Genomic DNA, 12,371 nt, shown 5'->3' with positions numbered 1-12,371 from the left:
GGGGCAGCCTGGATGGCTCAGTGGTTTAGTGCTGCCTTCAGCCCAGGGCATGATCCTGTAGACCCAGGATTGAGTTCCACGTTGGGTTCCCTACATGGGGCCTGCTTCTCCCTCTGCTTGTGTCTCTGCCTCTCTCTGTCTCTTGTGAATAAATAAATAAAATCTTTAAAAAAATAAATAAATAAAATTCTCTTTAGGATTTTAAATAAATAAATAAACAAACAAATAAATAAATAAAATAAAAGTCCACTGGAGTAAACTGGGAGTTTGAAGTATTGTGGTTTTTCATTAGCTGAGGTGTTTCCCCAGGGGTGGGGTTAGGGGAATAAGCAAAATGTCTCCTCCAAAGGCTGAGATAGTAGAGTAGTACACCTAAATGAAGTCAGCTTCATGTCAGGTCAAGTCCATCTCTTCCTGTTGGTCCACAATTGACCATGAGGTCTGCCAAACCTCCTGACTCTATTTTAGTGAGGTTTCTTATTATTAACTTTCAACAAACATGTTACTAATGAGATTCTTATTTTATTTTTCTGAAAATACAGAGAAGTACAAAGAAGAGTATGTCTGTGACATGACTGTGCTATAGAATAGAAACTTACAGGATGGAAACCTGATTTAGAACTTCTGATCACAAAAGCTGGTATCTCCGGTTCACAAAGGTGAGACCTTTCATTTTCCCAGGCAAACTAGAAGCAAAGTGAAACTGAGAAGAAAATGGAATTTCCAGATTTTAACATGTGAAGTTTTCTGCACACCTTTCAGTAAAGCCCTCTAAGATCTATGAATGATAAAGGGGTGTAAGAGCCAAGGGTAGACCACTTCAAGTTAGATCACTATGGCAGGAAGATTATTTTAGGTGAAAAGCAATCAATACCCAGATTCAGGAAGATTCAGGAAAAGCTCCTTATGTGCCCTTCAACTGCCTAAATTTCCATTGAAAGGAGAGCCTGTACCAGGAAGAGGGATATTAATAGAAATTCCTCTTTACCAAAGACACTTACCTGCATAAAAGGACATTTGTTTTCTAACCATCTCCTCTCACCTTCCTGCTACCCCTCTTGTTAGCTCAGATAAACTGGGCAGCTCAGTTCGTTGGGTGTCTGATGCTTGATTTCGGCTCAGGTCATGACCTCAGGGTTGTAAGGTTGATCCCTACATCAGGCTTTGTACTCAGAGCAGAGTCTACTTGATATTCTCTTTCTCCCTCTCCCTGTGCCTCTCCTCCTGCTCTCTGTCTCTGTCTCTGTTTCTCTCTCAAGTAAATAAATAAAATCTTTTTAAAAATTCATGTAGCTTCACTGTCTTTGGAATTTCATATCTGTATGAATTTGCCTTACACACAAAACTAAATTTCCTTTTCTCCAGTTGATCTGTTTCATGTCAAATTGATTTAATCCAGCTAGAGGAACCTTGAAAAGAAGAGGGAACTCTTCTTCCCTCAGAGTGAAAAATACTTACTTTTTTTCACTTTATAGAGGGGGGATTTGGCAGACAGCAGCAAACCCTATAAACAAACTTAACATCAATTTGTGTAATAACACAAACTGATATCAGCTGCCTGAGGAATGTCAAAGGACACATTATGACTGCTGTGTTATCACCCTCAAAAAAGTAAATCAGAATATGAATCTAATTATGAGAAGATGGTAAACATATGCAAATTTCAGGCCACATAAACCTTCCATGTCCTGTGATCTTCAATGCATTTTAAACAGTAAATCTGGGGGATCCCTGGGTGGCTCAGTGGTTTAGCACCTGCGCTTAGACCCAGGGCATGATCTTGGAGTCCCATTTCAGGCTCCCTGCATGGAGCCTGCTTCTCCCTCTGCCTGTGTCTCTGCCTCTCTCTCTGTGTGTCTCTCATGAATAAATAAATAAAATCTTAAAAAAAAAAAAAACAATAAATCTGTCATATTCTATTTTTTAAATGTTTTATTTAAGAGAGAGAGAGACAGAGGCAGAGACATAGGCAGGAGAAGCAGGCTCCATGCAGGAAGCCTGATGAGGGACTGGATCCTGGGACTCCGGGATCATGCCCTGGGCCAAAGGCAGGCACCCAACCTTAGAGCTACCCAGGTGTCCCAAATCTGTCATATTTTAGATAATAGGGCTTTTTATTTTTCACAACTTTCTGAGTTATTCTGGGTTACATATTCATCCTGTTTATTTGTACATTTTAAAAAATAATTTGTATACCCAATTTACAACCCTAGGATCAATAGATGCATGCTCTCCTGACCCAGCCAGCCAGTGCCCCTGTATGTTTTCTTAATCCTGGTCTATATGGAGCATCGAAATGGGACCTAAACATGAAATGTTCTTCACAAATATTCCAGGACCAGGGATGCCTGGGTGGCTCAGCAGTTAAGCATCTGCCTACAGCCCAGGGCCTGATCCTGGAGTTCCAGGATCAAGTCCCACTTCTGGCTCCCTGCATGGAGCCTGCTTCTCCCTCTGCCTCTCTCTCTCTCTCTCTCTCTCTCTCTCTGTCATGGATAAATAAATAAAATCTTTAAAACAAAACAAAACAAAACAAAACAACACACCGTTTCCCATTGCTAGCCAAAACAACACAGGTATAGAAACAGAACCACAAAGCCTCTCACATTCTGTAAACTATTATAACCAGAAGAGGATTCACTCTTACAAAGATGAATTTATGATGAAACTCCAACCAAGTAATAAGAAATTTCTCTGGTGTCATTACATGTAAAATTATTTACCAAGAGAAGTCATCCAGCCAGCACCATACTCGAGTCATTTCACTTTTTCCTTCATAGTCTTCTTAAAGCTAAGTTTTTGATCTGCACAGTCATTTTGAAGCAGGAGAGCTAGGTTGTCTCTTGGAGTCGAAGAATGAATCTTGTAGACAAAGGAGAGTGAGTAAAGTGATAAAGTTTATTAAGCATTAAGCGAGGATACAGAAAAAGCTCTCAGGAGTGAGAGGTTTCCCAACAGAGTTGCTGTGGCTTGCAGGCTTTCTTTTATTGAAAACCAACCAGGGAACCTAAATCCTTTTTAACATCTCTATTGATATCATCATTGAGTAAGGACTAGTGATAACTCCTTCAATGGTTTACTTTTTTAGACCAGTAATTCTTTGTTGGTCACAAGTAGCTGTTATCACAAGACCCCACCTCTGACACCTAGGATAGGATGGTCTGGTTTCTTTCCTTATCTCTAGTTTCCTTTTACCTCTGCATTTTTGGAATTTTTGTGAGCCTGATCCTATAGCCCACTACCTGTCTCTCCCTACCTAGACCCACATGTCCTTAACTCAGTTTTAAATTAACCTTTTTTTTTTTTAATTTTGTTTTTTTATTTATTCATGAGAGACACACAGAAAGAGGCAGAGACGCAAGCAGAGGGAGAAGCAGGCTCCTTCCTGGGAGCCCAACATGGGACTCAATCCCAGGACTCTGGGATCACACCCTAAATTAAAGGTGGCTTGGGATCCCTGGGTGGCGCAGCGGTTTAGCGCCTGCCTTTGGCCCAGGGCACGATCCTGGAGACCCAGGATCGAATCCCACGTCGGGCTCCCGGTGCATGGAGCCTGCTTCTCCCTCTGCCTGTGTCTCTGCCTCTCTCTCTCTCTGTGTGACTATCATAAATAAATAAAAATTAAAAAAAAAATAAAAATAAAAAAAATAAAGGTGGCTCAACCACTGAGCCACCCAGGCGTCCCTTAAACTAATCTTTTAATTAATTTATTTACTTTTGGTTCATGTCAGTTTAATTCTAAATTTTATTTTGTACCTTTAAAATAGAACAGTTGGGGGGCACCTGGGTGGTTCAATTGGTTAGGCATCTGCCTTTGACTGGGTCATGATCTAAGGGATAGAGCACCAAGTCATGCTCCCCTCTCAGCCGGGTGTCTGCTATTTCCTCTGCCCCTCCCCCAGCTTGTGCTCTCTCTCTCTCTCTCTCTCTCTCTCTCTCTCAAATAAACAAATGAAACCTTTTAAAAAATAAAAAAAATTGCTTTAAAAAATATTTTTAATAGGCAGCAGGAGAGCATGTGTGTGGGGGTGGGGGGAAGATAGCAGCAAAGGGAGAGGGAGAGAATCTTCACCAGACTCCTCACTGGGCCAGGAGCCTGACCAGGGAGGGGTTCCACCTTAAGAGATTATGAGTCAGCCCAAATAGTCAGACGCTTAACAAACTCAGCCACCCAGGCACTCTAACTTTTTAATATTTTATTTTCATTCCAATTAGTTCATAAAGTGTTTTCTTAGTTTCAGGTGTACAATATAGTGATTCCACAAACTCCATATGTCACCCAGAGCTCATCAGGACAAGTGCAGTCCTTAAATTTTTTTTTTTATTTTATTTTTTTATGATAGTCACACACAGAGAGAGAGAGAGAGAGAGGCAGAGACACAGGCAGAGGGAGAAGCAGGCTCCATGCACCGGGAGCCCAACGTGGGATTCGATCCCGGGTCTCCAGGATCGCGCCCTGGGCCAAAAGCAGGCGCCAAACCGCTGCGCCACCCAGGGATCCCAAGTGCAGTCCTTAATTCCCAACCCCTATTTAACCCTTCCATCCACCCATCTTCCCACTGGTAACCATCAGTTTGTTCTCTCTCATTAAGCATCTGTTTCTGGATTTACCTCTATGTTGTCACTTACTGATTGATTAAATTTCTGGTGGAAAGGTAGACTATGATCACTGGAAAGGGTCTTCTCATTGTTCTTCTGATTGTTCATTATAATAATAGTTGTAATTTGTTCTCTACTTTGCTTTATTTCCTTCTGTTGTTCAGATATATGCAAGCAGTTCCTGACTGCTTCCTGCTGTGAACAGATGGTGCTTACTACTCAAAACAAATTCACTACAATATCCCCTCTGGACTCTATAAACAATGGCCTTCTATAATGGTTACACGTAGAGGCAGATAGTGACCAATATTGTCCATAGGTAGGGACATCTGTACAACACCTATCACCATGAAGAAGGTATAGAAGATGAGTCCTTCATCCTTAAACAACTTTAAAAATTTAAGGACTGATATATATAATGGAATATTACTTGGGTATAAAAAATAATGAAATTTTGCCATTTGCAATGCTGTGAATGGAGGTAGTATATTATGCAAAGTGAATTCAGTCAAATAAAGACAAATACTTTATGAGTTCACTCACATGTGGAATTTAAGAAATGAAACAGATGAACATAAGGAAAAAAACAAGACATCTAGATAAACCACAAAAGAGAGTGTTAACTGTAGAAAACAAACTCAAGATTGTTGGAGGGGAATGGGTAGGGGCTGGATGAAATGGGTGATGGGTATGAAGGAGGTCACTTGTGGTGACCAACAGTGGGTGTTGTATGTAAGTGATGAATCACTAAATTCTACTTTTGAAACTAATACTACATTATATGTTAACTAACTGGAATTTAGATAAAAACTTGAAATTACAAAAAAAAATTAAGAGACAATTGGTTAATCCTGAAATGATGAGAGATAGAAACAGAAAATGTTTATTTTTAGTTCAGAAAGCTGACCTGTAGCCTGCATAGTTTTGATAAGGATCCAGTAAGTGCTGGCTGCTATATCTTTAAAGGGTCTCATGACTTCCTTCACCTCTCATAAATAGTTAATATTGAGCTGACTGATAAGCACCATAGACATTTTTCAAAAGTAGTTTCAGGCTCAGTGGCTGAGCATCTGCATTCAGTCCAGGGCGTGATCCTGGAGACCTGGAATCAAGTCCCACATCAGGCTCCCTGCATGGAGCCTGCTTCTCTCTCTGTTTATGTTTCTGCCTCTCTCTCTCTCTCTCTCTCTCTCTCTGTCTCTCATGAATGAATGGGTAGAATCTTAAAAAAAAAAAAAAATTAGTTTTAGGTGTAGAACTTTGAGGAGGGGTGCCTGGGTGTCTCAGTTGGTTAAGCGACTGACTCATAATTTAGGCTCAGGTCATGATCTCGGGATCATGAAAATCAAGCCTTACATCAGGCTACCACCTCAGTGCAGAGTCTGCTTAAGATTCTCTCTCCCTAGGGATCCCTGGGTGGCTCAGCAGTTTAGCGCCTGCCTTTGGCCCAGGGTGCGATCCTGGAGTCCTGGGATCAAGTCCCGTGTCGGGGTCCTGGCATGGAGCCTGCTTATCCCTCTGCCTGTGTCTCTGCCTCTCTCTTCCTCTCTATGTCTATCATAAGTTTTTTTTAAAAAATTCTCATTTAAAAAAAAAATGATTCTCTCTCCCTCTGCCTAAACCCCTACCTGCACTCTCTGTCTTTCTATCTAATATAAATAAATCTTTGGGGGAAAAAAAAGATTTGAGGAAATATTTATGATCTAATACTCCCTGAACGACCCACCCCCTTGAGTACTAAGTGCATAACCACCAGCTTCAAACATTAAAAATATATCTTTTGGGGTGCCTGGGTGGCTTACTCACTTTAGTGCCCGACTTAGACTGGGTTCTTGTCTCAGGGTCCTGGGATGGAGCCCTGTATGAGGCTCCTTGCTCAGAGGAGAGCCTGCTTCTCCCTCTCCCTCTCCTTCTGCCCCTTCCCCCCACTCTTTCAAATACATAAAATCCTGAGAAATAAAATTTAAAAAATAAAAGTGTAGCTCTTCTGAGCATGAATCTTGTCCCTCTGCTACTTGAATAAACTTAATAAGTTGAACCATGAAATATCTCCAGAATTCTTTCTTACCATTGTGGTAAGGATCCCACAATTTTGTACCCAAAAACCCAAATTCAGCTGCCAGTCACTCAAAAAACCAATACATATGGTACAGATTTTTATTGTAATTAAATATTAGCTTTACTCAGGAGGCCAGCCGCTTGAGAAGACAGACTCATGTCCAAAAACAAACTCCAAAGTTTCTGCCTGGTCCATGGATTTTTAAAGGACTTGAGGGCAGTAAAATAGAAGCATGGTAGCCTGTAACACTTCTTGATTGCCAGCGGACCCAATGGTGCCACCTACAGGTGTTATGGAGGTGCTTGGAAGTTCTGTATGGGTGCCCCAGAGGGAGGTTGTGAGTAAGGAAAGGGGTAAAGTATAGGCAGGGAGAGAAAGGAGGCTCTTGACTGGGTTCTGAAGCTATTCCTGGCAGACAACGAGTCTAAGGCAGAGCAAACAAGAGATAAGGGAACAGACCAGACTGATATGTGAAGAAAGGCAGATGAAAAATTATTAAATTTCCTTACTATCTATAGCTCATCAACAAGTCCTTGAAATAGGCAGAGTGATATTCCTCTAGGAACTCAACTGTCTTGATGTTAATGCTTTGCTAAGTGCAAAAGGCAATTTTATTCCAACCACTAGGATCCTGTAAGTCTACTTTAACACATAAAAATAAAAATTCATTTGGAAACTTCCTTTATCTCTACCCCCCCCCCCAAGATACTTGTTGGCAATCATCCCCAAACATATTTCCCACCAGTATACATCTAAAGGTTCTCATAACCCAGGTTTTATTACACAGTAATAAATGACCTTTTCCCAAACCCTATCAGGATCCTGGAAACCTTGCTTATAAAATTCCTTAGAGTCTTACCCTATCTGTAACCTCCTCCCAACTTGAAAGTATATAATTGACCATTCCTCATGACCTCAGTGCAGCTTCTATGCCTATGAATCCTGTCCCTGTGCGTTAATAAAACCACCTTTCTGCACCAAAGACATCTCAAGAATTCTTTCTCGGCCATTGACTCCCAACCTGATTGACATTGAAAACTACATCACAGCATCACAGGGGATCCCTGGATGGCTCAGCAGTTTAGCCCCTGCCTTCTGCCCAGAGCTTGATCCAAGAATCCTGGGATCGAGTCCCACATTGGGCTCCTGCATGAAGCCACATCGTCATGTAAGCGTCAACTGCCTGTCTTTTAGCCTCATGTCTCTGAGGTTCCCATAATTAAATTAATTTTTCTCTCTTGAAAAAAATAAAAAATAAAAAATAAAAAAAATAAAATAAAAATTTTTTCTCTCTTGTGAATGATCTGTCTTATATCAGTTTAATTATTAGGCCAAAGAATCAAGAATGGAGGAAGAAAAACAAGTTTTCCTCTCCTAACATTCATTCTGTTGTCGACAAAAGATCTCTGTGCTTCAGACCCAAAATATAACCTGAAGACAGAGTTGGGGATAAAGAGCTAGCTTTATTGCTTTGCCAACAGAGGAGGCTGCAGCAGGTCAAGGCCTTCAAAACTGCAAGGTAAGGGCTGGGTTTTTGTGGGGGAAATATAGGAGTTAGCAGGTTTCCACAGGAATTGTGTGACTGTGCTGCCAGCCCTGTTTCTCATGTTGTCAGTGTGGAACCAAGTTCCTTAAACTAAAGGCTGAGAATGTAGGGGTTGAGGTTTGCAGGGGAGAGGGAAAAGGCTATTTAGTTTCAAATGCAGCCTCACTGAGGCATTAATGCAGCCATTTTGATTTTTGTTAAACTTGGTGCTTGTAAGTTGGTTCCATTTCAGTCACCAGGACAACTGTAGTAAGACCAGTTAGTTTGCAGTGAGCAACCAGTCAATTTTTTCTAGAACGGTTAAAATAAAGAAAAAAGGATAATACCAAATTTTAGTGAGAATGTGGAGGAATTAGAATTCTCATATATTTGTGATAGGAGTGATGTAGTTTTAGAATAGAGATGAGGTTTGGTGGGGTGAAGTCTGGAACCAACAACCATGAAAGAATTAATGAGATGTTAATTGTCCAAAATGGTAGTCTTATTGCAGCGCAGGTCAGGACCCATAGGCAAAAAGAGCTGTACTGGGGTCATGAGGATGGCCCATCAATATAATACTTTCAAGTTGGGAGTGGGTTAGGGATAGTGCAAGTCTCTGAGGTATTTTGGAAGCAAGGTTTCCAAGACTTTGAGGACTTTGAGGGGGCTGACTATTGTGGGGAAAATGTCATTTATTACCCTCTATTAAACCTTAGTCATAAGACCCTTCAGGTGTATATCAGTAGGCCATATGCTTGGAGGATATTTGCCAATGCGTATCTTGGGGCGTTTATAGATAAAGGACATTTCTATAGGATTTTTTCTATGTTCAAATACATTGACAGGATCCTGGGGGTCAGGCTAAGGTTATCTTTTACCTTAGCAAAGTATTAACATCCTGGCAATTGAGTCCCTAGAGAAATCTCACTCTGTTTCAAAGACTTGTCAGTGGGTTGTAGGTAGTAAATACATTTAATAATTTTTCTTCTGCCTGTGTTCCTCACATGATTAACAACCATAGCCATGGTGACTGTGCTTTGCCTGGTCACCTTCCCAAATTCTAGCAACAGGATCATATGTGGAATACCAAAAAGGATCCTCACAGGTGCCCTCCTCCTCAGAATCTGTCAATTGGTGTGGGTGGAAAAAGCATGTTTTTAATTAAGAGCTCCAGGTGATTCTAAGTGAGGCCAGGGAATAACTTGAGGGCATCTGGTTATTTTGAGAATTGAGAACAGGCTTTCCTTCCAGTGGAAGTAACTGGGTCTCTGCTACGTAAGTCTGGGAGGGTCAGGTCCATGCGGCACATGGTTCCTAAGGTGTAGGTGAATGTGTGGGCATCTGTGAGGGGGGAGACCCCCTGAAGCAGAGAAGGAAAAGTCCAGGATTGGTTTCCAAGTAGGAACTCATAGTTTTCTGAATAACTCTTGACACAAAGGACTAAAAAGTTGGGACTTTTCTGCATTTCTAGTAAAAATCTAAAGGACAAGGTAAAAGAAACGGCCAGTTCTCAGGTAAGCCTCCTGTCCCAGGAGAGGCCATGTCATCTTTTTCTCTTGAAATTCCTTGCATTTAGAAATTGCAAATGTTGATTCCTCTAGCTCTGAAGTTCTGCCTCATGTTTTCACCTAATTTTAACACCTTTTCAGAAATGATAGTAAAGGATAGGTCTTTGGAACCCTTCTCCCTTATATCCCTGAGCCTTCTCTCCTTTTTCTCTAACCTGCCTTCTAGGAGGTCATCAACAGTGGTCATTTTGAAATAAAGTCCTGAATGTATTGAAATATTCCCATGGTGATGGATCCAGAGGGGAAGAAGGCACTAGTCCAACACTCCTTTTTTTTTTTTTTAAGATTTTATTTATTTATTAATGAGAGACACAGGCAAAGGGAGAAGCAGGCTCCATGCAGGGAGCCCCATGTGGGATTCGATCCTGGAACTCCAAGATCAGGCCCTGGGCCAAAGGCAGGCACCAAACTGCTGAGCCACCCAGGGATCCGAGTCCAACATTCCTAATGCTGATGAAGTCTGTTCTGGGACACCAGTGAAGGAAACCATTTCTCATTTAGGTTCCATCTGGATGCTTTATCAGCTCTGTGTAGCTCAGGAGTAAGAAATGCACAACTAAACATGATGGATATGAAGTCTAGAATAATTCTGAAAATTCTCAAAAAATTGGGGGAATGACTCTTGCCCTTTATTTTTTATTTATTTATGACAGTCACAGAGAGAGAGGCAGAGACACAGGCAGAGGGAGAAGCAGGCTCCATGCACCGGGAGCCTGACGTGGGATTCAATCCCAGGTCTCCAAGATTGGGCCCTGGGCCAAAGGCAGGCGCCAAACCGCTGCGCCACCCAGGGATCCCACTCTTGCTCTTTAGAATAAGAAAAGATACTCTATTAAAATACCAGATGGGTACCTGGGTGGCTCAGTTTGTAAATCGTTGGCCTATTGATTTCTGATCAGGTCATGATCTCAGGGTCCTAGAGTGGAACCTTGCTTTTCACTCTTAGCTCAACAGTCTGCTTGAAAATCACTCTCTCAGGATGCCTGGGTGGCTCAGCAGTTGAGCATCTGCCTTTGGCCCAGGGCGTGATCCTAGAGTCCCAGGATCGAATCCCACATTGGGCTCCCTGCAGGGGGCTGCTTCTCCCTCTGTGTCTCTGCCTCTCTCTGTGTCTCTCATGAATAAATAAAATTTTAAAAAATCACTCTCTCCCTCCCCTTCTGCTCTTCCATTCCTCTCTCGGTAATGGAAATCTTTAAAAATTTTTAAAATAAAAATAAAAAATTATACCAGCTAATACAGGACACAGAAACTGTCAAAATGTGTTGTCTTTACCAGTCAGATGAGGGCCCCACCTATGGGATGATGATTGGTTTGAAGCTAGTCAAGTGGCAGTTGAAAAGAATTCACCTGCGGTCAAATGATCTAGAAGTTTGTTGAATCCACTGTAAGAGAGCAGGCAGGACAGCAGAGGGGAGGCAGTGAGTAGAGGCTCTGTTTAAAGGGGGCAGGTGAGGAGGTAAGGAATCTTAGCATATTTTCCCTGGTTTGGTCACTGTACCTGCTTGTCGGTAGCCCATTGGTTAGTGAGGGCATATGGATATTTTGAAATGTGTCCCCTGATGGGCCTGTGTTCAGCCGGCGGGTGAGGGGGTGTCACTGGGGGCCCTTTCTACATTCCTTTGTTAAGCCTGCTGCCTAGAAACAGCTTCTATGGAAACTACATATGATGGAACTGGGTATAAATCCACTGTTTTCATAATTAGATTTCTATTCTGAATTATTGTTTTCTGACCACAAGAAAACACCTGTGATGGTGTGTCCTGTGGGGAGTCTTAGGCACTGATAGGAATTTCTGTCCATACAGTGATGTGAGCTTCTTTTATTGGCTTGGGGGGCAGCCCTGGTGGCTCAGCGGTTTAGCACTGCCTTTGGGGGATCCCTGGGTGGCGCAGCGGTTTGGCACCTGCCTTTGGCCCAGGGCGCGATCCTGGAGACCCGGGATTGAATCCCACGTCGGGCTCCCGGTGCATGGAGCCTGCTTCTCCCTCTGCCTGTGTCTCTGCCTCTCTCTCTCTCTCTCTCTCTCTCTCTCTGTGACTATCATAAATAAATAAAAATTAAAAAAAAAAAAAAAGTTAGCACTGCCTTTGGCCCAGGGCATGATGGTGGAGTCCCATGTCGGGCCCCCTGCATGGAGCCTACTTCTCTCTCTGCCTGTGTCTCTGCCTCTCTCTCTCTCTCTCTCTCTCTGTCTCTCATGAATAAATAAAATCTTTATTGGCTTGGTGCTCTCTGCCAGATTCCTCCCCTGTAATGTTCATATTTTCCCTCTTAGATGTTGTGAGCTATATGCAGAAACCATATTTCAAATGGAAACTTATTTATTTGAATTTCTCTTGCTTGTAGTTTCTTTCTTTTTCATTAAAAACAAAAACAAAAACCCTGGGTGAAAATCTGATCCCTTCCACGTTACTGGATGTTTGATAAATTATTCCCATAAAAATAGAAGAATAATGTTTGTTTTCTAAAGACTTTATTTTTTTTTAAAGATTTTATTTATTTATTCATGATAGTCATACAGAGAGAGACAGAGAGGCAGAGACACAGGCAGAGGGAGAAGCAGGCTCCATGCACCGGGAGCCTGATGTGGGATTCGATCCCGGGTCTCCAGGATCAC

General features: G+C 42.0%; 1 long non-coding RNA gene across 5 annotated transcripts; it reads right to left on the bottom strand.

Moving 5' to 3' along the window:
• Nucleotides 1-564: 564 nt before the first annotated feature.
• Nucleotides 565-11,390, bottom strand: LOC144280469 (uncharacterized). Of its 5 annotated transcripts, XR_013348861.1 has the most exons (4): nt 11,253-11,390; nt 11,027-11,136; nt 2,724-2,862; nt 565-703 (listed from the first exon to the last, which is right to left on the bottom strand). It is a non-coding gene; the product is annotated as an uncharacterized LOC144280469 (long non-coding RNA). The 5 variants fall into 5 exon arrangements; XR_013348864.1 differs by lacking the exons at nt 565-703; nt 2,724-2,862 and adding an exon at nt 6,782-7,082; XR_013348870.1 differs by lacking the exons at nt 565-703; nt 2,724-2,862 and adding an exon at nt 10,072-10,285.
• Nucleotides 11,391-12,371: the final 981 nt, after the last annotated feature.

This window comes from Canis aureus, chromosome 1, assembly GCF_053574225.1.
Source record: "Canis aureus isolate CA01 chromosome 1, VMU_Caureus_v.1.0, whole genome shotgun sequence".
Taxonomy (NCBI): Eukaryota; Metazoa; Chordata; class Mammalia; order Carnivora; family Canidae; genus Canis; species Canis aureus.
Note: the sequence above shows the minus strand (reverse complement) of the source record. Positions and strands in the feature narration are given on the sequence as shown.